Here is a 21,561-nt window from a genome sequence, read left to right on the forward strand (position 1 = left end):
GGATCTAATGCTGCTCTAAGTGGATTTGTTGACTCTGATCTGGCGGGTGATGTTGATTCACAAAGGAGTACTACAGGGTATGTTTTTACTATAGGGGGAACTGCAGTTAGTTGGATTTCTAGGTTGCAAAAGGTTGTTGCACTTTCAACCACTGAAGCTGAGTATGTTGCTGCTACAGAAGCCAGCAAAGAGATGATTTGGTTGCAATGTTTTCTAAAGGAATTGGGTCAGACACAAGAGGATAGCCCATTGTATACTGATAGCCAGAGTGCCATTCATCTTGCAAAGAACTCTGCTTTTCATTCAAGGACAAAGCACATTCAGCTCAGGTACCACTTCATCCGGACTATTTTGGAGGAGGGTCAGTTACGGCTTGAGAAGATTCACACAAGTGAGAATCCTGATGATATGTTCACAAAGGCAGTTCCACAGGAGAAGCTGATTTCTTCATCAGTTTCTGTTGGTCTTCTTGATTGATAATTGTGGAATTTATACCAGTCAAGTCCTAGTGTTTTATCCAGCGAATGTTGCATGTACAGTGGTGTCGTGTAGTATCAGTCTCCAAGTGGGAGATTGTTTGGTGTGGAGCCTGATCAGTCTCCAAGTGGGAGATTGTTGAAATGTGGCGACTGATCAGCAAAGTACTGTACACTCAGCATGTATCCTTGCTGGGGTCCGGGGGCGGGCTGGGCCCAGGGCAGGGGTTCGGGGGCGACAGCCCCCGAGAAAAGCGGGGGTTCGGGGGCGGTAGCCTCGAGAAAATTTTTTTTGCCATTTTTTTGATGAAAACCGACATTCTAATAAAACCCTAAAAAAGGCCGACTTTGTTTGTTGCCCTAAAAATGCATGTTATAAGTGGCTGGGATGCTTAAGGCATTGTAAGGTTGATGTACTATTTTTGCTGGATAATAAGAAAGATTGGACGACTGTGTATGGTGGACGTAACCCATTCTGGGTGAACCACGTTAAATCTCTGTGTTATCTGTGTCTTGTTTCATTTCTTTATCTTTTGTATTTAAATCTGCATATAATTGTTAGTTCATATTTGCTTCGGATCTGCTTGAAACCCTAACACTTCCATTTATATCATCCGCAAATAATTACAACTCAATCAAGTCAGCGCAAATAACAACCGGTTCATGAAACATGCAATAGTAACATGTCGGCTCAATCACTAAGAAAAAAGACAAAAACATAAAATGATATGCAGACCTCTGGGAATACCGGCCAAGGCCCAAAGAAATATCTCCAATGATCTGCAAGTCACAGAACTCAACCGCAACCCAATCCAACTTTGCTCAACACACTACTAGCCTAACCGGTAAGAACATATCAACCAGGCCAATACCAGAATCGATAACTCACTGAGAACTAAGTCAACTATTACAAAACGCGATCACAATAAAGATCACGAACACAAGGGAATAAACCCAAAACCACAATGCTAAACACTCAAACTAGAACAAATGCCACAGTTTCAAGCAATTCCACTGAAAAACTACCCAACTAGTAAGAACTAGACCGGTTCTCCTAAATCACAATATGTAATGATAAAAAAAACATCATAAACAACTCTAAGAAAGTCAATGCAATCACAAAATGCCTCTAGAAAAAGTACAAAATCTGAAAAACCACTGATACTGAACAAAACTATGAAATCTTGCACCCCTGGAGCAGGTCAGCACTCCCAAAAGCCATATTAGCACATCTGGGAGCCAAATTAGCACTCCCAAGACATAAATTATCATTTTGGTTCTTAACTTTAGCATTTTGGGTCCAAACAATAGTGTTTTGGGTCTAGAAAGTAGAATTCAACAAAAACTGACAAAATATGAAATGAAACCTACCCAATTTTGTATAGGGACACTCAATTGATCAAAAGACACTCCTAGAAGGTACGGGAGGATGATGTAGCATCAAGGAAATACATAATCAAAATATTATGGACATACAACAAGAATCCAACATCAAAATCATGTCACAATCGCACTCAATAGTGCACATGACTCCATCAAAACCTACATAACAACTTAAGGAGATAAAATAATGCAAATTTAGGCTCAATGCAACATTTCTAAGGTCCATTGCCCAAAAATACACATTCCATCTAGTGGATAGCCCGTGACAAAAGCAACTTCATAGAACATCTAGAAACCATTAAATGGAAAAAAAAATGTAGAGAAGACATTCTCAGTAAACACCATTTCCAGATTGTCACTAATTTCATAATACATATTTAAATACTCATAAATTCTTCCCAAAACTAGATTGAAATCATTTAACATCAAATTCCATCCCCAAACAATCTTTCAACATTCAAAGTGAAGACAATCTTTTCCAATGAAAAATGCATAAAATGGAGTTTAAAGCTCCAATCTGGAAATCACAATTGCAACAAAAGATGATTCAATGAAGAATGATCCCAAATCACCAAAAAATATTCAATCCAATCTCCAATGAATTTGTAATGCAAAAATACAAATCAAAATCTCCCAAAAAGTTAACCTGACAACGTACACAAAAAACTCTATAAATAAAATCAAAATCCAAACTATAGAAATCCATCAGCCAATTACAAAATTCGATAAAACTATATATCATACCTACCTTGCACAATACCAAGGTAAATATTATTTAATAGTATTATTAACTTACCTCTATAAAATCAACCAATCAAAAAAGATGGTAGGTAAGTTTAATATTAATCTAGTTATGCAAATAATATTAAAGTAGTAACATAAATATGAATGGGATAATAATAATAAATCAAATCCCAATAATAAATAAATAAATAAAAGGCTTATATAAATAGAAACTAATAAATAAATATTAAAATCATATCAACAATAAAAATAAACATTAAATAATTAATAAATCAATAATACAAATCAATTAAATAAATCAATTAAATTAATCCCAATTAAATAAATACAAAATCTCAACAATAGATATATATCGAGTAATCAGCTAACCAAATAAATAAATAATAGCCATACTATAGGATAAATTAATTTTCACATTAATAAATTACATTAATCTAATTATTAATTAAATAATAAGCACACACTCACATCACCTCAAGCAACTCGACAAAAGGGTCAACATCAACACAAGATTCTAACCGCCAACTCGCACCATGACACAACTACCAAGGTGAACAAGTAAGCCTAAAGTGAGTGAAGGAAACTCATCCCATCTCCAACAACTTGCCATTGGGATAGGACATGCTCAAACCTATGAGATCAAGTGGAGTCAATCTCCAATATCTATGATCCTACAACCATCACCAAAACATAATACAATACATATACAACATCTATGCATCATGATAAACATGCAAGTGAAAAGAGAATTGCAACACCAAATCATACTCGCAATGACTGATAAGGCATCATCCCTTTCATGAAGACATTCTCACAATAACAACATCAATGCATCACATAAAACCATAATCATGAAATAGGGGTTAGAACTATCATAACATCATAAATCATATAGTCCACATAAGAATATCAAGTGTATATAATCCACTCAACATAAATCCATCCATTAAGTAATTCAGAATACACCACCAATCATATAAGTCATCCAACACCATGAGTCATATCAAATATCCATCATCATCAATAAGCATCTAGAGTCTAAATAAGATCATAAGTGTCGATCAAATATCATCAAAACATCAACCATGAGTCTAAACAAGTCTATCAAAGCATAAATCAAAATATGAGTCTAGGAGGGACACTACAACTTATACCCCCCTTTTTGTTCACCGTCTTGGTGCACTTACTCGTGGCACATGTCAGAGTTATTTTAGTGAGCCTGCTTGAGATAAAAGAAGCAAATCAAAGTTTGAGACAAGAGTTATTGATAATAAGCATAGGAGAAATAGGCAAGATAAGGCATGGATATAATGAAATAATCTAGTAAGGAATTAAATTAGAGTTATAACAACTAACAAAAAAACCAGATGTAATACAAATGCAATACAACAACTAGATGAAAATAGATAAACTTTGATAACTTTGCAATAATGTAACACTTTTGCAGATTTAAATATAATAGACATTTAATTTTTTTTGAAACCAAAAGAAAAGTTTAATTAACAAACTAAAATATGCAAATTTAGTTGAAAAAACACTTACGAAAAATAGCATATTGAACTATTATATTGAAAGAATAAAACAAAGAGATTCAAATTAAAATGCTAGAGTGGAGACAAAAAAATTAAAATTCGAATGCAAATCTAAAACAGATTTTAATAAACTATTTTGAAATCTGAAACTGGAAACAATAATATATAAATTATGCACAAAAAAATGTTAGAAAATATCTCTTCTCTTCTCTCAAAAGAGTATGTCTAATGGTGAGTGCTCAAAAAAGCAAATGGTAAACCTTCAATTGTACAATGCCTAATGGTGAGTGCTCAAAAAATAAAATAGTAAATCTTCAACTATACAAGCTCAACAATGATTAGTAGAAACTTGATACAATGAAAAGAAAAATACATGAAATACCAAAATGAATTAATCCAAAAATAAATATTGTAAAAATTAAATTATCATTAAATATGAATTTGAAGAGATCCAAGAGTGTGCACACCAAATCCAAGGAGACACAAAAAAATTTAAAGGGGAAAAAGTTAAAAAAAAAAAGGAAACCAATATTATGAAAAGGGCGTAAAGCCTAAGAATATAGAATGAGACAAAAAGAGAAAGAGCTTAACAAAGAATGCTTAAAAAAAAGAATGGGAGAAATGCCTGAGATAAATAGAGGTGAGAGAGGAGTTATAAATGTAATTCTTAAATCTATACATGCCACCTATCATCTTATGTATTTGCAAAGCATCATTATCCTCATAAGAATCAATCTATACATAAGCTCTAATATTCTTCATATTAGGAATAATAAAAAAGAGTTATTCTCAAACGTGTATGAGAATTCAAATAAGACAAAAGACTTGTAAGAATTAAGAATATTCCTACAAATAACTTAGAAGTAAAACGAAATAACCTTTACTGAGCTTAAATTAATTCCAAACATATTTTGTATTAAGAATCATAAAAAAATATTATTAAATATAAAAACTTTTAATATAATTAATTTTCATATTCTCCTTCCAAAATTTATTCAAAAATTTCATTTAGAGTTTAGTGTAATGGTGTGGAAAATGAAAATTGTAAACTTAGAATATGATGCAGCCATAACTGGTAAAACCCTCAAAGAGAATCAACTGGCTTATACAGCAAGAGTAACACAACAAAAGTAGCAAGAAAACATAACAAGATCGCATAAACAGATCATATTATTGCTTTAGAACTTCTGGAAACCATCCAGTTATCATCATATAATCATCAAAGAACATCTAGTAGTTAACAATCCAACTGCAACTCTAAGAATCAACTGGATCATAAAATCTAAATCACAATGCTTAATCTCAATTCTACATCCTCTACCCCTACAAATGATTACATAATAAAATATTTATACCCACCGAAACATATATGGGTCGCCCTCATAAGATTACATTTACCAATATAGGAAAATTAAACATGTAACTAGGTCGACCCTAAGAATTAAGAAAATCTTTCCAGAAAATAACAACCACAAAGTACGGTTCAGCAAAAAGGTTGGCCATACGTCAAAGAACATTGAAAAAGACCCGAAATAGATCCACATGCCAAGAATCACACTGATAATGGAGGAAAACCAACCGGTAAGCACAAGAACTATCCTAGAACCTAGAAACAGTCATCCGGAAGCAAGAATTTACCAGAAAAGAACCCAAACAAACTAAAAATCTGGAATTAAGAAAATGAACCAGCCTAGAAACTGAAAATTGGATCTTCCACAAAAAGAAAGCAACTACCCGTACCAATCGGTAAGAACACAAAAAACTGCATAAAGAACTAAACAAGAACAAAACTGAAAGGAAATATTTTTGGTTGATGCATGATTGCTCATCGATCGAGGATGCTCCTGCATCAGACAACCCAGGTAGAAAAATATGTTCCATGAGAGGCAACTCATGAAAATCTAGAAGGATTTGGAATAAAGACCCCATGCTCATTTATGATCCAAACATCTTCTTTATCTACCAACCCCTACTTTAGCTCCTTTGGTGCCTCAACCAGATTCTCTAACTTCTGACTTTCTTTGTTTCTCTATTTCAGGTTCTACAACTTCTTGAACTCCAATTAATAGTCTCCTGGTATGAACTTGTCCTTCAATCTTGCAACCATCTGTCTCCACCGAGTGATCTTCAATTCACTATTCTCTACGCTGTCTTTCTGTAATTCTTTCCACCATAAGGCACCATGCCCTTTCAACTTAGTGTGTGTCAACTAGACTCTTTGTGGGTCCTTGACATCCTCAAACTCAAAGTAGTCCTCCAACTCTCCAATCCAATCGATCATATCCTTCGGGTTTAGTGTTCCAGAAAAGTTGGAAACTTCAACTTTATGAACTTTACTCACTTGTGCCACTGCTCTCAGGAATCTTTCCTCTCTTTCTTCTTTTGATCTTTAAACTTCTTCAATCTATTCACTAACTTTCTCATACTCATCCTCCGATTCGAGTTTTATTTGTAAACTAGCCAAAGTGTTTCAGATTTCATTCCCCACTTCATTCTTGAAGTCTTCCATTATCTACTCTACCCTCTACGGGTTTGTCCTTCTAGGCGGCATCCCCTCTTCCACTTTGGTGAACTGCCTCAACTTGGTGATCTAACTGTTGGTTTTAATTGCCTCCCCTCGGTGATCTATTGAACACACATGCAACTTGCCTCCGATCGGTGATTAATCCACCCAAAGGAATACCTCAATGTTTGCAAACAATTCTTTCACAAGCCAGTCCATAACCAACTTTGATACCACTTGATGTAGCCATAACCTGTAAAACCCTCAAAGAGAATCAATTGGCTTATGCAAAAATAGTAACACAATGAAAGTAGCAAGAAAATATAACAAGATTGCATAAATAGATCATATTATTTCTTTAGAACTTCTGGCAACCATTCGGTAGTTAACCGGTTACAGGCAGGCTATCAGCTAGATACAATCCAATCGGGACTCTAAGAATCAACTAGATCACAAAATGTGAATCACAATCCTTAATCTCAGTTCTACTTCCTCTACCCCTACAACTGATTACAAAATAGCATATTTATACCCACCAGAACATATTTGGGTTGGCCTCATAAGTTTACATTTACCAATACAGGAAAACGAAATGTGTAACTAGGTCGGCCCTAAGAATTAAGGAAATATTTCCAGAAAATAACAACCACGAAGTGCGGTTCAATAGGAAGGTCAACCACACACCAGAGAACATCGAACAAGACCCGAAATAGATCCACATGCCAAGAATCATGCTGGTAATAAGGAAAAACCAAGCGGTAAGCACAAGAACTGTCATGGAACCCAAAAACAGTCAACTAGAAGTGAGAATTGACTAGAAAAGAACCCAAATGAACTAGAAAATATGGAATTAAGAACATGAACCAGCCTGTAAACCGAAAAATAAAATCTGCCATGAACAACTATTGGTACCAACCGATAAGAACATAGAAAACTGCATAAAGAACTAAACAAGAACAAAACTGAAAGGAAATATTTTTGGTTGATGCAAGATTGCTCATCGACTGGGGGTGCTCTTGCATCAAAATATGTGAGGTAATAAAGAGATGTTTTAAAAATTGATACATAAGATTTATCATAAATAAGAGGATATTATAATAGATAAGGTCTCTTAGGAAGAGTTATGTTTTCTAAAAAAAATATATAGAGGCATAAATGAAAATTAGGAATATTATTCAATATGTCGTAAATGATGAATATATAAGATAAGTTTTACTAAGTGAATCTTCTAAAAATCAATACAACGAAAAAAAAAAGGTTATGAAAATAAAAAAATTGAAGTAGATAGTTTTTAAATAAAATATATATAATTCATAATTGCATAGTCTATTTCTACAATTATATAACTTTTTAGAATTGTAGAATGAATAAGATCACAATTAACTTATTTTTTATTGAATTTGATACATTTAATTAATTTTTTTTAAGTAAATCAATTTAAAATATTTAATAAAATAGATTTCACATCAATCTAAAAATCAAATATATTATTTATTATTTAAAATTTTAAATATTTAATTGAATAATATTATCAATTAAAATTTGTTAATCTTAAAATATTTATCAGTCAATATTACACTTTAATACTTAAACAAATGTTACCTAATGATATAATACTTTAAACAAGTGTCAATAACGACATAATAATTCCTTTATCTTTGAAGTATTGAAATGATAATTGTAATTATATATTTTATAATATTGTTTTAATCTTTTTCAAAGAACAACACCACCTATGTTCCAATTACTATTCACTCCTTCCTCACTGAACTTTCCAATTACTAACTCTAAAGAAACCAAAAAAATTGATAACTAAAAAGCCCATTAATAAATTTCACATGTACCAAGAGCTGCCCACTTTACCCTAGCTATTAGAATTTTTGGATTTTATATGGAAGGGTTGTACAACTTTATATTAGAGGAGTTGGACCACTTTATTGGTACCCATATTGGGGTGGTGGCTACAACTAAACTGGCTCCAAAATGACACAGTGCAGATCAATAACCTTTGTGTTATTGATAACCTTTTTGTTATTGATTTTTGCAAAAAATACAGATCATTAACATGAATTTTTGAATTTCGCTAATGTGCCATTTTGGAGCTAGAATAGTTGCATCCTATTAGCATATGTGTGTATAAGCATCAACCATTTTTTTGGTTTTTGTAGTGCACGATTATTAGGGCATCTCTAAGTAGGTATTGGATAACACTTTGAAATGACCACTTTTTGACCCTTGCACACATAATGGATCCTACAATGTGCATGTGTCTTTACTACCAAAAGCTAGAACAATAGCTATAAGCAATGTGTTGTCACTTCCCAAGAAGCTAGAACAATAGCTATAAGAAATTAAGTTGCATAAAAAAGACAAATTAACTATAACAACTATTAATAAACTTCCTTAATATTTTATTAAAATAAAAAACTTCTACAATATTTTTTTAAATAAAATAATTCAAAAATGTTTCACATTAATATATTAAAAAATTAATAGAAGTGTGATTCTGAAACTTCATCTTAAGAAATCATCAAATGATCTCTTTCCCCCATGTGAGGATATCACACATCGTAATAAAAATCCATCAAAGTGTTGCTTTCAATTGCAAACAAAAAACTATTCCTTCAACATCCACTAGGTGTACTTTAAACAAACATATAATGAAAAAATTAAAGACAAATATACTTCAAAGAGTGTTTCGAAAATATTAAAGGAAAATATACTTCAAAGACTATTTTTGTTTTTTTATTAAATGATCAAAGATGTTAAGATGAGAAAAAATAATAAAGAAAATAATAGTAGGTATAGTACAAGAAGAGAAAAAATAAATAATGCAAATAATAGTAGGTATAGTAAAAGAAGAGAAACAATAAAGAATATAATAATATTAATAGCACTGCAAAAGAAGAGTTACATATATGAATGGTTCTATTGCTTTGAAATTCTTGATAATTTTTGTATGATGTGGCATCCTTTCAATCAAGAGAAATAAAATAATTCTTTGAGCTGATGGATGATAGATCAGGGACTATGATTCGAAATGTTGATAGTTAGAAAGTTTCTCTCAATCAAATTAAAAACTACATACAATAAATAAATAATACTAGCAATTGCACTTAGGTGTGCAATTGGTATTTTGGTCTAGTTTTTGTAGGCTATAGCTATTCTGGCTCCAAAAAGTCTCTAACTATATTATCATACATTCAAAATAACCTTTGTGTTATACACGGGGGAAAGCAACCACAATTCTTCTACTGAGCCCCGCAACCATTCTGAGCCTATTATGCAATTTTTTTGTGCGTATAACATGAAGGTTTTGCATCATACGACAACACAATTTTGGAGCTAGTTTAGCCACACCCATTTTTGCACACTGTGTTTTACGTGATTTCAATTGGTAGGGAGGGATAAAGAAGTAAAAAGAGGAATAGCTATAAGGGGAAGGGAGAGATGGATAGATTATGTGATATAGATAAAGGGAGAGATGGAAGAAGAAATATGGAGAGATAAAAATAAACACACAACTATGTGAGAGAGAGATGGATGAATAGAGGGAGACATGTCCATAGATAAATGAAGAGAGATTAAAATAGAGGTAGAGATGAAGTTAGAGTGAGAGAGGAAGAGGGAAACAAATAGATAAAGAGATAGAGAGAGGGAGGGGGTGGAAGGGATAAAGAAAGAGAGAGATGGGGAGATTGAGAGGGAAAGATAGACAAACATATAGAGAGATATAGAGAAAGAGGAAGAGGTAGAGAAAGATATAGATGGTGAGATAGAGTGATAAAGAAATAGAGATCTGAGGAAATATAGAGAGGGACAAGAGGGAGAGAAATATAAAGAGACAAACAAATAAAGAGACTAACAAATAGAGGGAGATAAATAGAAAGTAGATAGAGAGATATATAGAGGGAGAGAGAAAGAAGGAGATCGATATCGATATATGGGGAAGAGAAAGGGAAATAGTGGTAGAGATAGAGGTAGGGGGGCATAGGGAATGGTGTTTTCATGACATTAGGGGTGTCTAGTGTTTGTTTTGTGTTTACTTGTGTTTCCATAATGGGTTGGATCTCAAGGATCACCCTAGACGTAATAAAATGTCTTTGTGTGGTCAATAACCTCTCAGGTGCACATATAAGCCTAGAGATCTATTAGGCCATGTGCACTTGAATTATGAAATTTTGTGTTTTTATGATCCTAGAATGTTATCTTAGGTGTTTTAAAGGTTAATGATGTCCTTAGATATGATTGATAAGGTTTAGGTGCTTAGGGATTCAAAGTTGCATAAAAGTTATCATTGTTGTCAAAACAACTTTTGAAAAGTTGTCGGTTGAAATGTAACTTCTCTTCAACGGTCACAACCATTTCAAAGTTGGTTGTGGTCATTGAGAGGAGCATATTTATTCTTTTACAACCAATGAGAAAGGTTTTTGAAGGTATAGAATGTTTTGGCGAATTTTGGTGGAGAGTATGAAATAAAACAAATCTTATTTTTCCAGAATTTTGTTACTTTTCCATACTATCCGTACAAAAAGTTGCATGATTTTGTACAAATTTGGATTTGTACAGTAGATCACTAAATTATCTTTCAAATGAATCTGGTTTGACCCATTGAAGTGGTGTTTGGAAGGAGATATTGACAATTTGCTTTTGTTGGTCTGAAAACCCTTAGTTTCCTTAGGGTGTTGCAAAGATGAGGCCCTAACTTGCAATCTAGTCATCGGTTCTCAATGAAATTTGATAGGATGCAAGTTAGGGGGTTGTATTATGATATTCCAAAGGGGTGAGATTATAGGAGTTGGATTGGTATTTTTACCACCATGCCCTAGTCTAAACTTTGTAAGGGTTTAGATTAGAACAGTCAAGAATTGATGGATTGCATGGTGCCAGACATTGGGAGAAGGAGTTAGATGGATGAATTGGTACACTGAGACATTAGAAAATCCCTTTGAATCCTTGGATCTTCCTTGTGGTCCCATTCCCATACACTTCCTTTGTAACACAGGCCTAATTTGATCAACTAGGTCTATGACCCAAGTAGGTGTCTAGGAGTGTTGGAGAAAGTTGGAGGTCTAGTTCTTTGGATTTTGCAAGAGGTTCCAAAAGGGTATTTGAAACTACAATTTTTTTAGGCCTTGTTTGGTACTTTTTAGAGTAAATACTGAAAAAATAGTAAAATAGGGCTACTAGCCGGGTAGGTGCAAATAGGGGTAAAGAACCAAATTGTCCTCCATATAAAATAAGAAGGTTGTGGAAGCTCTTGTGAGGCCCTAAGGGCATAGTGAAGGTGTTTGCCAACCCTTGTGGGGGATAAAATTAAAGTTTGGGTTTTGGTGTGAGTTGAGGGCTTCATAGGCTTGAGATTGTAAGAGTGTAAGGTGAGAGTGTGTGTGGGGTTTGCCACACTAATATTGAAGATCTCTTCATCAGGTGGTATCAAAGCCCTACAAGAACCTTGGGAAGATTTTGAACCATGGGAGATATGAAAAAGGGAAAAATTGAAGAGGAGATACCCTCTAGAATCACCAATGTAGAATTGGCTAGGATAGTGAGGGAGAAAAGAGCCAAGAACAAAAGGATGGAAGCAGAACTAGCAAAGTTGAAGAAGGATTAGGTTGGGAAGGAAGTTGGCTCAAAATATAAGGAAGAAGAACAATGGGAAGAAAAAGGGGAGAACCTAGTTGTACCTGCAGATCAAAGGCAATTCATTGAAGTCCTTAAGAGAGTAGGTGGAAGAGACACTAAGGCAGAATTACCTATGTTTCAAGGGAAGATGAATCCAGAGGGTATGAGGAGGTGGTAGATAACCAAAGAGTAAAGGTGGCTAAGTCAAAATTGAAGGGTCTTGCCCTTAGTTGGTGGAATGTCCTACAAAGGGAGAGAATGGTGAAAGGGAAGAACCCTATCACTTCATGGAAGAGGATGGTGTTAGAAATCAAGAAGCAATTTGTCCTTGAGGATTATGAGATAATCCTACATAAGAAACTACAAAATTTGAGGCAAAAGGATTTGGATGTTAGTGATTACATCAAGGAGTTCCATAGAATGACACTCAAAGCAAAGATACCGAAGAATGAGACACAAAAGTTAGCAAGGTACATGAATGGCCTTAAGTTCAATAGTCAATATTAACTAAGTTTGTTTATTCCCAAAACAATGCATAATTGTTAGCAAATGGCACTTAGAATTGAGGAGAATCAAAAGAGGAGAGGAGAACACCATAATAGAGGAAGGGGTACAAATTTCAGAGGTAAAGGAAGATTCAATGGTAGAGGATCATATCCTAAACCCTAAGGAGAAACAAGCAGTCAGGAACATGAGGGAGAATCAGGAAACAAAGGTAGTTTTAGAGGGAGAAGAGAAAATGGAAGAGGAATATCTGGGGGAAGAGGACCTAGTGTTTTCACTAGTAGGTGTTTCTCTTGTAACCAGGTGGGACATCAATCCTTTAGGTGTCCAAAGAAGCAACAGAATAGTGGTCAAGGGGGTGAAAGAAGAGCACATTTGATTCAAGAGGAAGATAGTCACATCATGACCTCCTACGACACATCAACTTCAAGACTTGTAGACCTGAAGTAAGGAGAGCTCTTGATGATAAAAAGGACTGTCTTGAAGGAGCCAATCAACAAAGAGCCACCTCAAAGGAAGTCTGTTTTCAGAACCACCTGTAAGGTACAAGGTAAAGTTTGTAGGGTCATTGTAGATTTCAGGTCCACAGATAATATAGCTTCTATTGAGATGGTCACCAAGATTAACTTGCAAAGAGTACCTCATCCCTATTCCTATAAAGTATCTTGGTTGAACAAAGGAGAAGTGTTAATTAGTGAAGAACAAGTTTGGGTAGATTTTTCAATTGATGAATATAAGGATAGAGTGTTGTGTGATCTGGTAGAAATGGATGCTTGCCATTTGTTACTCGCTAGGCATGAGGGTAGGAAGAATGTTTATACCATCATGAAAAATGGAGAGAACTTCACCATGACCCCTCTCCTGGATGATAGTAATGATAAACACATTGTGACTAGTGTCATGCTAGTAGAATGAAAAAGAATTAATGAGGGATTTGAAGGAGAAGGATACCCCTTGCTTTGCCATAGTTGTCAAGCCTAAGGATGAACCTAGGAAGTATCCTAGGAATCATGAGGCAAAATGAAAAGTAGGGCCTAAGGAGGTTCAAGATCTACTAGATAAGTACAAGGGAATAATTGCAGACAGTACCACAGATACCTTAACTCCTCAAAGAGAAATAAGTCATTGCATTGACCTTATACTAGGTGCTAAACTACCTAATAAGACAGCCTATAAACTTGCCCCTAAACAAAATGTAGAAGTTGGAAGATAGATCTAAGAATTACTTGAGAAAGGGTTCATTAGAAAGAGTATAAGCCCATGTGTAGTCCCAATAGTGCTAGCTCCTATGAAAGAAGGAACATGGAGGTTGTGTACAGACTCTAGGGCTATCAATAGGATAACAATAAGATATAGGTTCCGAATGCTGAGAATAGAGGATTTGATGGATTGTTTAGGGGAGGCCAAGTACTACTTCAAAATAGACTTGAAAAGTGGTTATCACCAAATTAGGATCAGAGATGGAGACCAATGGAAGACAACATTTAAGACCAATGAAGGCTTGTTTGAATGGATGGTAATTCCATTTGGGCTTTCCAATGCCCCTAGTATCTTTATGAGGTTAATGAATGAGGTTCTAAGCCCTTTATCAATCATTCTGTGGTATTATACTTGGATGATATACCGATTTTCAGTAAGGATAGAAATGAACATCTAATCCACTTGGATTTGGTATTGAAAGGGTTGCATGAGGAGCAGTTGAAGGTCAACTTGGACAAGTGTGTTTTCTTGCAGGAGGAATTGGTGTTTCTTGGATTTGTTGTTTCCAAAGGTAATCTAAGAATGGATCCATCTAAGGTGGAGGCAATACTCAATTGGCCCACACCTAGCTCTCCAAGTGAGGTAAAAAGTTTCCATGGTTTAGGAAGTTTTTATAGGAAGTTTATAAGAAATTTTAGTGGGGTTAGTGCTCCTATGATAGATACCATCAAGGGTGGAAGAAAGTGTCAATTTGCTTGGAATGATGAAGCTAACAAGTCTTTTGAGTATTTGAAAGCAAATATTTCAGAGCAACCCATCTTAATCCTTCCTGATTTTCATAAGGTATTCACTATTGAATGTGATACATCTAAGAAGGCTATAGGAGGAGTCTTGAGTTGGGAGGGTAGGCCTATGGCCTTTTTCAGTGAGAAATTAAATGAAGAAAAACAAAAATATTCAACCTATGATCTAGAGATGTATGCTTTGGTACAATCTCTCAGGAAATGGAGGCACTATCTTTTACCTATGGAGTTTGTTGTTTATACTGACAACCATGCTTTGAGCTTTTTGAATAGGCATGAGAAACTCAATCATAGGCACATGAAGTGGATGGAGTACCTTCAAGCTTTCACATTCACTATCAAGCATAAGAAGGGAGTGGCCAACAAAGTTGTAGATGCCCTTAGTAGGAGGAGCTCAGTAATCCAAGAGATTCAATTGGAAAGCATGGGAATCACTGCTATGAAGGACATGTACCAAGAAGATACAGATTTCAAGGAGGCTTATAAGGTTTTCCAAGATATGAATGAAAGGTATCATACTAATTTTTCTGAGTATATGCTTCAAGAAGGTTTACTTTTCAAGGGTATTCAACTTTGTATTCCTAATTGCTCAATGAGGGAGAATATTGTCAAAGAAAAGCATTGTGGGAGTTTATCAGGACATTTTGGACTTGATAAAACACTTGAGTTGGTTAGAAGGTTCTATTTTTGGCCAAGAATGCAATCAGATGTGAGGAAATTTGTTTTAGAGTGTGTGGTGTGTCAAAGAGCTAAAGCTACAAGTTCAAATGTAGGCCTCTATACTCCTTTACCCATCCCTACCAAACCTTGGGATTTGGTCAATATAGATTTTGTCTTAGGCCCTCCTAGGACTAAATCCGGTTATGATAGTGTCTATGTTGTGGTGGACCAATTTTGAAAGATAGCACACTTATTACCATTCAAGGTTACACATGATGCTTCTAATATTGCAAGCTTATTCTTCAAGGAAATTATCAGACTTCATGGGTTACCTTTGAGCATTATCTCAAATAGGGATCCTAAGTTTTTAGGACACTTTTGGAGAACCTTGTGGCATAAGTTGGGGACTAACTTGTGTTTCTCTTCTTCTTATCACCCTCAATCTGATGGGAAAACTGAGGTAATAAATAGGTCCCTTGGAAACTTGTTAAGGTGCTTGACCAAGGAGCATGGAACTACTTGGGATACCATTCCCCCACAAGCAGAATTTTCCTATAATGACTCTATGAACAGAAGTACAGGGTTAAGTCCTTTCCAAATTGTATATGGTACACATCCTAGGGGTATTCTAGAATTTAGAGATATGAAGAATATTGATAGAAGAAGTGCTCAGGCAGATGACTTTGTTGAAGTCATGAAGGATAAACACCAACAAGTCAAAGACAAATTGATTCATACCTCTTAGAAATACAAGGAAGCAACAAATCTAAAAAGGAGAAATGTTCAATTTAAGGTGGGAGATATGGTGATGGTTCATCTCAATAAACAAGGACTCCCTAAGGAGAAGTACACCAAGTTTCTCATGAAGAAGATAGGTCCTTTCAAGGTCCTCAAAAAATGAGGGAACAATGCATACAAAATAGATCTACCCCCAGATGTGGGATTCTCACCTATATTTAATGTTTCTGATGTATATGATAATAACGGTTTTGTTGATGATGTTTGTGATATAGTTAAATCAGATTCGTCTACTGCAAATATGATAGAAGGACTTCCCATACAACCCAAGCCTAAAATTGAGTGTATTTTGGATGAAAGGATCAGCAAGCAAACAAGGAGGAATAATTCTTTGGAATACTTGGTCAAATGGAGGAATCAACCTTTAGAAGATGCTACATGGATGGCCTCAAAATCCATTGAGAGGATAGGAACCAAAATCGCAGACATCCCCACTCAAGGGACTTGAGTTTCTTTAGCCCAAGGAGTATGGTGTAGGGCACCTCTTCTTTTCATGGTGTTTTCATGACATTAGGGGTGTCTAGTGTTTTTTTTTGTGTTTACTTATGTTGCCATAATGGGTTGCATCTCAAGGATAACCCTAGATGTAATAAAATGCCTTTGTGTGGTCAATAACCTCTCAGGTGCACATATAAGCCTAGAGGTCTATTAGGCCATGTGGGCTTGAATTATGAAATTTTGTGTTTTCATGATCCTAGAATTTTATCTTAGGTGTTTTAAAGGTTAATGATGTCCTTAGATATGTTTTATAAGGTTTAGGTGCTTAGGGATTCAAAATTTTATAAAAGTTGCATAAAAGTTGGCATTGTTGTCAAAACAACTTTTGAAAAGTTGTCAGTTGGAATGTAACTTCTCTCCAATGGTCACAACCATTTCAAGGTTGGTTGTGGTCATTGAGAGGATCCTATTTATTCTTGTACAACTGATGAGAAAGGTTGTTGAAGGTATGAAATGTTTTGGAGAAGTTTGGTGGAGAGTATGAAATAAAACAAATCGAATTTTGCTAGAATTCTATTACTTTGGATTGGTACATTGGAGAATTAAATTATATTTCAAATGAATCTAGTTTGACCCCTTGAAGTGGTGTTTGGAAGGAGATATTGACAATTTGCTTCTGCTGGTCTGAAAACCCTTAGTTTCCCTAGGGTGTTGCAAAGATGAGGCCCTAACTTGCAATCTAGCCATTGGTTCTCAACGGCCTTTGGTAGGATGAAATTTAGGAGGGTGTATTATGAGATTCCAAAGGGGCGAGATTAGAGGAGTTGGATTGGTATTTTTACCACCAAGCCCTAGTCTAAACTTGTAAGGGTTTAGATTAGAATAGTCAGGAATTGATGGATTGCATGATGCCATACATTGGGAGAAGGAGTTAGATGGTTGAATTGGTACACTTGGACATTAGAAAATCCCTCTAAAGCATTGGATCCTCCTTGTGGTCCCATTCCCATACACTTCCTTTGTAACACAGGCCTAATTTGATCAACTAGTTTTATGACCCAAGTAGGTGTCTAGGAGTGTTGGAATAAGTTGGAGGACTGGTTCTTTGGAATCTGTAAGAGGCTCCAAAAGGGTATTTGAAACTACAATTTTTTTAGGCCTTGTTTGGCACTTTTTAGAGTAAATACTAAAAAAATAGTAAAATAGGGCTACTAGCCGAGTAGGTGCAAATAGGGGTAAAGAACCAAATTGTCCTCCATATGAAATAAGAAGGCTATGGAAGGTCTTGTGAGGCCCTAAGGGCATAGTGAAGGTGTTTTCCAACCCTTGTGAGGGATAAAATTCAAGTTTTGGTTTTGGTGCGAGTTGAGGCCTTCATAGGCTTGGGATTGTGAGAGTGTAAGGTGAGAGTGTGTGTGGGGTTCGCCACACTACTATTGAAGATCTACGAATTAGGGAAGGATCAAGGGAGGGATAGATGAGGAGAGATAGAGAGAGGGGGATATAGATAGGAAGGGGGAGAGAGAGAGAGAGAGAGAGAGAGAGAGAGAGAGAGAGAGAGAGAGAGAGAGAGAGAGAGAGAGAGAGAGAGAGAGAGAGAGAGAGAGATGGGTAGAGTGGGGAGAGGGAGAGAGATAAGTAGAGGTAGAGAGAAGAGTGGTGAGAGGGGGAGAGATAGCTCAATATATAGAGAGGAAGAGTGAGAGGGATAGGAAGACTTGAGAAATATAATTAGAGGGTGATATTTAGAGATAAAAGTGATACATAAAGAGATAGGGAAAGAGATAGAGAGATATGGCTCGATAGTGGTAAAAAAATATAGATAGAAAGATATACAAGAGTGAGAGGGAGAGGGAGAGAGAAATAGAGCTAGAGATATTTAGTAGAGATGGAGGGAGAGTCAGAGAGAGAGAGAGAGAGAGAGAGAGGAGAGGGAGATATTGGGAGATAAAGATAGAGGGAGCAAGAGTGAGAGATAAAGGAGGTGATAAATATAATTAATAGAAAGAGATGGAGAGATCTAGATAGAGATAGGGAGTGAGAAATTAGGAATGTTTGTGTGAGAGATATTACATACATACATACATACATACATACATATATGTATATACATACTTATGCATATATGTATATATATATGTATATATACATGTATATGTATACATATATGTATATATATATACATATACATGTGTATATATATATGTGTGTATACATATACATGTATATATACACATGTATATGCATATATGTATAAATATATAGGGTTAGTGTAGGATCATGGGGGGCCAAAAAGTGGCGATGTGAAAAATAGCCTTTTCCACTCGCCTAAAAGTGCGAAAATCCATGTTGACATTTTTCTTGGCCTGGCTGTTAGTACACCTCAGCATGGTAAACACCTAACCAAATCGGATATTAGATAAAATCCGATATCTAATTTTTATAGGTAATTTTAAATTATATAATATATAATGTAATATAATAATATATTATATATTACATATTATATAATATATATATATTTTAATAAGTAAATAACTGCAGAGGGGCAGCACCCTTATATTAAACAAAAAAGACAATACAAGGCCTGATTCAATAAGAGTGATAGGGGGAAAGAATTAGGAAGAAAACCCCCTACCTTAGCTCTAGTCCCTAGACAAGAAGGACTAGCCCTGAAGGCTGGATGAATACAAACATATACCAAACTCTTAAAGATGCAGAGGTTTTAAGACAAAAATAGACAATCTCAACAAATAGAGAGACTGGAGGGCCTAATGACAACTGGAGTCAAAGAGAGTCTTCAAAACAATCATCCACAAGTGCATTAGCTACATCCAGGACAATGGGACATTTAGTGCCACTGTTTGAACGAGCTACCAATTCTGCCTTCTTCTTAGGGAGTCAGTAGTTGTTTGGGAACCACTCTTCGCCCAACCCAAAACCCCAGTCATTTCCATCCACCAGATCTCCATTCTCCAAAATCCCAAAGTCATCAGTACTCACTAGATCTTCATCATAGAGAAATTTTGCCCTCCATTCTGATGTGAAGCCGCTTTGTATGCCAATAGCTTTAAGTAGGAAATCAATGTTCCTAGAGATGATAGGCCAGGTTGCTTGGAGAGACTCAAAATCCAGGGAATTAACAATCACAAGCTTCTTCACCTCCACTCCATTGCTTAGTGACATATAATAATTTTGGGGAAGCGAAATTCTAAGATTGGCATCAATATTATCCAATACAACATCTATTTGCCCCAATAGGCGATGCTTAAACATCATTTGAGTTAACAGTTTTGCTTTCTGCTTACTAGTCCCCATGTAAATTATCATTGCAAGAAAAAAAGCTGGGATATCAGCATTGGCTTTGTACCTGTGGTAAGCCATAAGGAATTCCTTTCCCAGAATCCTCTTAAGGCTGTGGAGAATAAGAGGATGCCAAGAGAAGAGGACCTCATGCAGACATATGTCTATGATTTTGCCCAGGAAAGCCATCTAGCAACAAGTAGCTTCAAGGAGGATTGGGGTCTCCATAGCGAGTCACCGAGAAAGGAAAGCAATTGTTTGATGGAAAGAAAGGGTATTCCATTGTTAAATAGAAAGGCATCAAAATAGAGAATACAACACCCTACAAGCAATTCATACCCATTAAATACCCACATGCATGAGCTACTAGTATCCAAAAAAACCATCTGTTCCAAGGCTCCTCAACTAGGTGTCAACCGACTTTAAGCATCAAGTGATCATAAACAAATCTTGAGAGGATCTAGTCGTAACTTGATAATAATAAAGTACACTTATATTTAGTTTCCACGGGGCCAAAAACTGGCACTAATCAATGATGTCAGCAATGCATCACATCTCATTGATAAGAAGAAACCTTAATAGGTTAACAGGGCAGACGGTCGCTCTCTCCACTGTAAACCTTGACCATAAAGTGGAGAGGGGGTAAAGCGGTTATTGGGGAGAAAAGCACTGGTTTTCTCCACAACTGGGAGTTGCAGAAAAAACCAAAGAGTGCACAACCATCAATAGACCCAACTGGAGAGCGTCCCCCTCAATGGAAAGTGAGGATAGCATGTCAACTGATAGAACCAATGCCACATCACCAATTGGCCCAATAGAAAATCATCATCGGAGGATATTTAGGTGGGGTCACTAATAGCTATAGCCAATTTAGAAAGTCTATCAACTTCACCATTACCTTCCCTATAGATGTGGCTAACCCGAAATTCATCAAAGGTAGCTAGTAGTGCCAGGATCAATTGAAGCCACTAGTTAAGGCGCTAACTAGGGATGTTATTACAGTGGATCACATTAATAACATTTAATGAGTCTCCCTCCAAATGAATTCTCTGTAACCCCCGCTCCTTCCCTAATTGAAGACCTCTTAAAGTTGCTCTAAATTCTGCTTCATTATTAGTAGCCACTCCAATCTTTTCAGAGATTTCTTTTATACAAAGACCATCAGAGTCCCTCAGAATACAACCAATACCACTTTGACTTGGATTTCCTGCAAAAGCACCATCAAATTTTACCTTACTCCACCCATCCTCTGGCACATCCCATTTCACCCCCACTCTTGGATTGGTCTGATACACTTGGTGCCCAGTTTGAAGATCGGTGGGATGAGTAGGTTTGGAAGAGGCAGCTTAATCTTACAATCCCAGTTCGTGAACTAATTTTTCTTTAATGTTTTGGATTGGGTGGCCTCATTTAGGAGCTCAGTCAGGTGGTTCTCAATTTTCCCACAAAGAGACAATAGGGTCATTTCTTTACCCTAGAAGATTTTGTTGTTCCTTTCTTTCCAAATTTCCTAAATCAGAAGTGATGGGAGGATAAAAAGAAAATCAGCAAAAACAACCTTACCTGCTGATTTAGGCCATTGTAAAAACCAC

The sequence above is a fragment of the Cryptomeria japonica genome, chromosome 10 (genome assembly GCF_030272615.1).
Source record: "Cryptomeria japonica chromosome 10, Sugi_1.0, whole genome shotgun sequence".
Classification (NCBI taxonomy): Eukaryota; Viridiplantae; Streptophyta; class Pinopsida; order Cupressales; family Cupressaceae; genus Cryptomeria; species Cryptomeria japonica.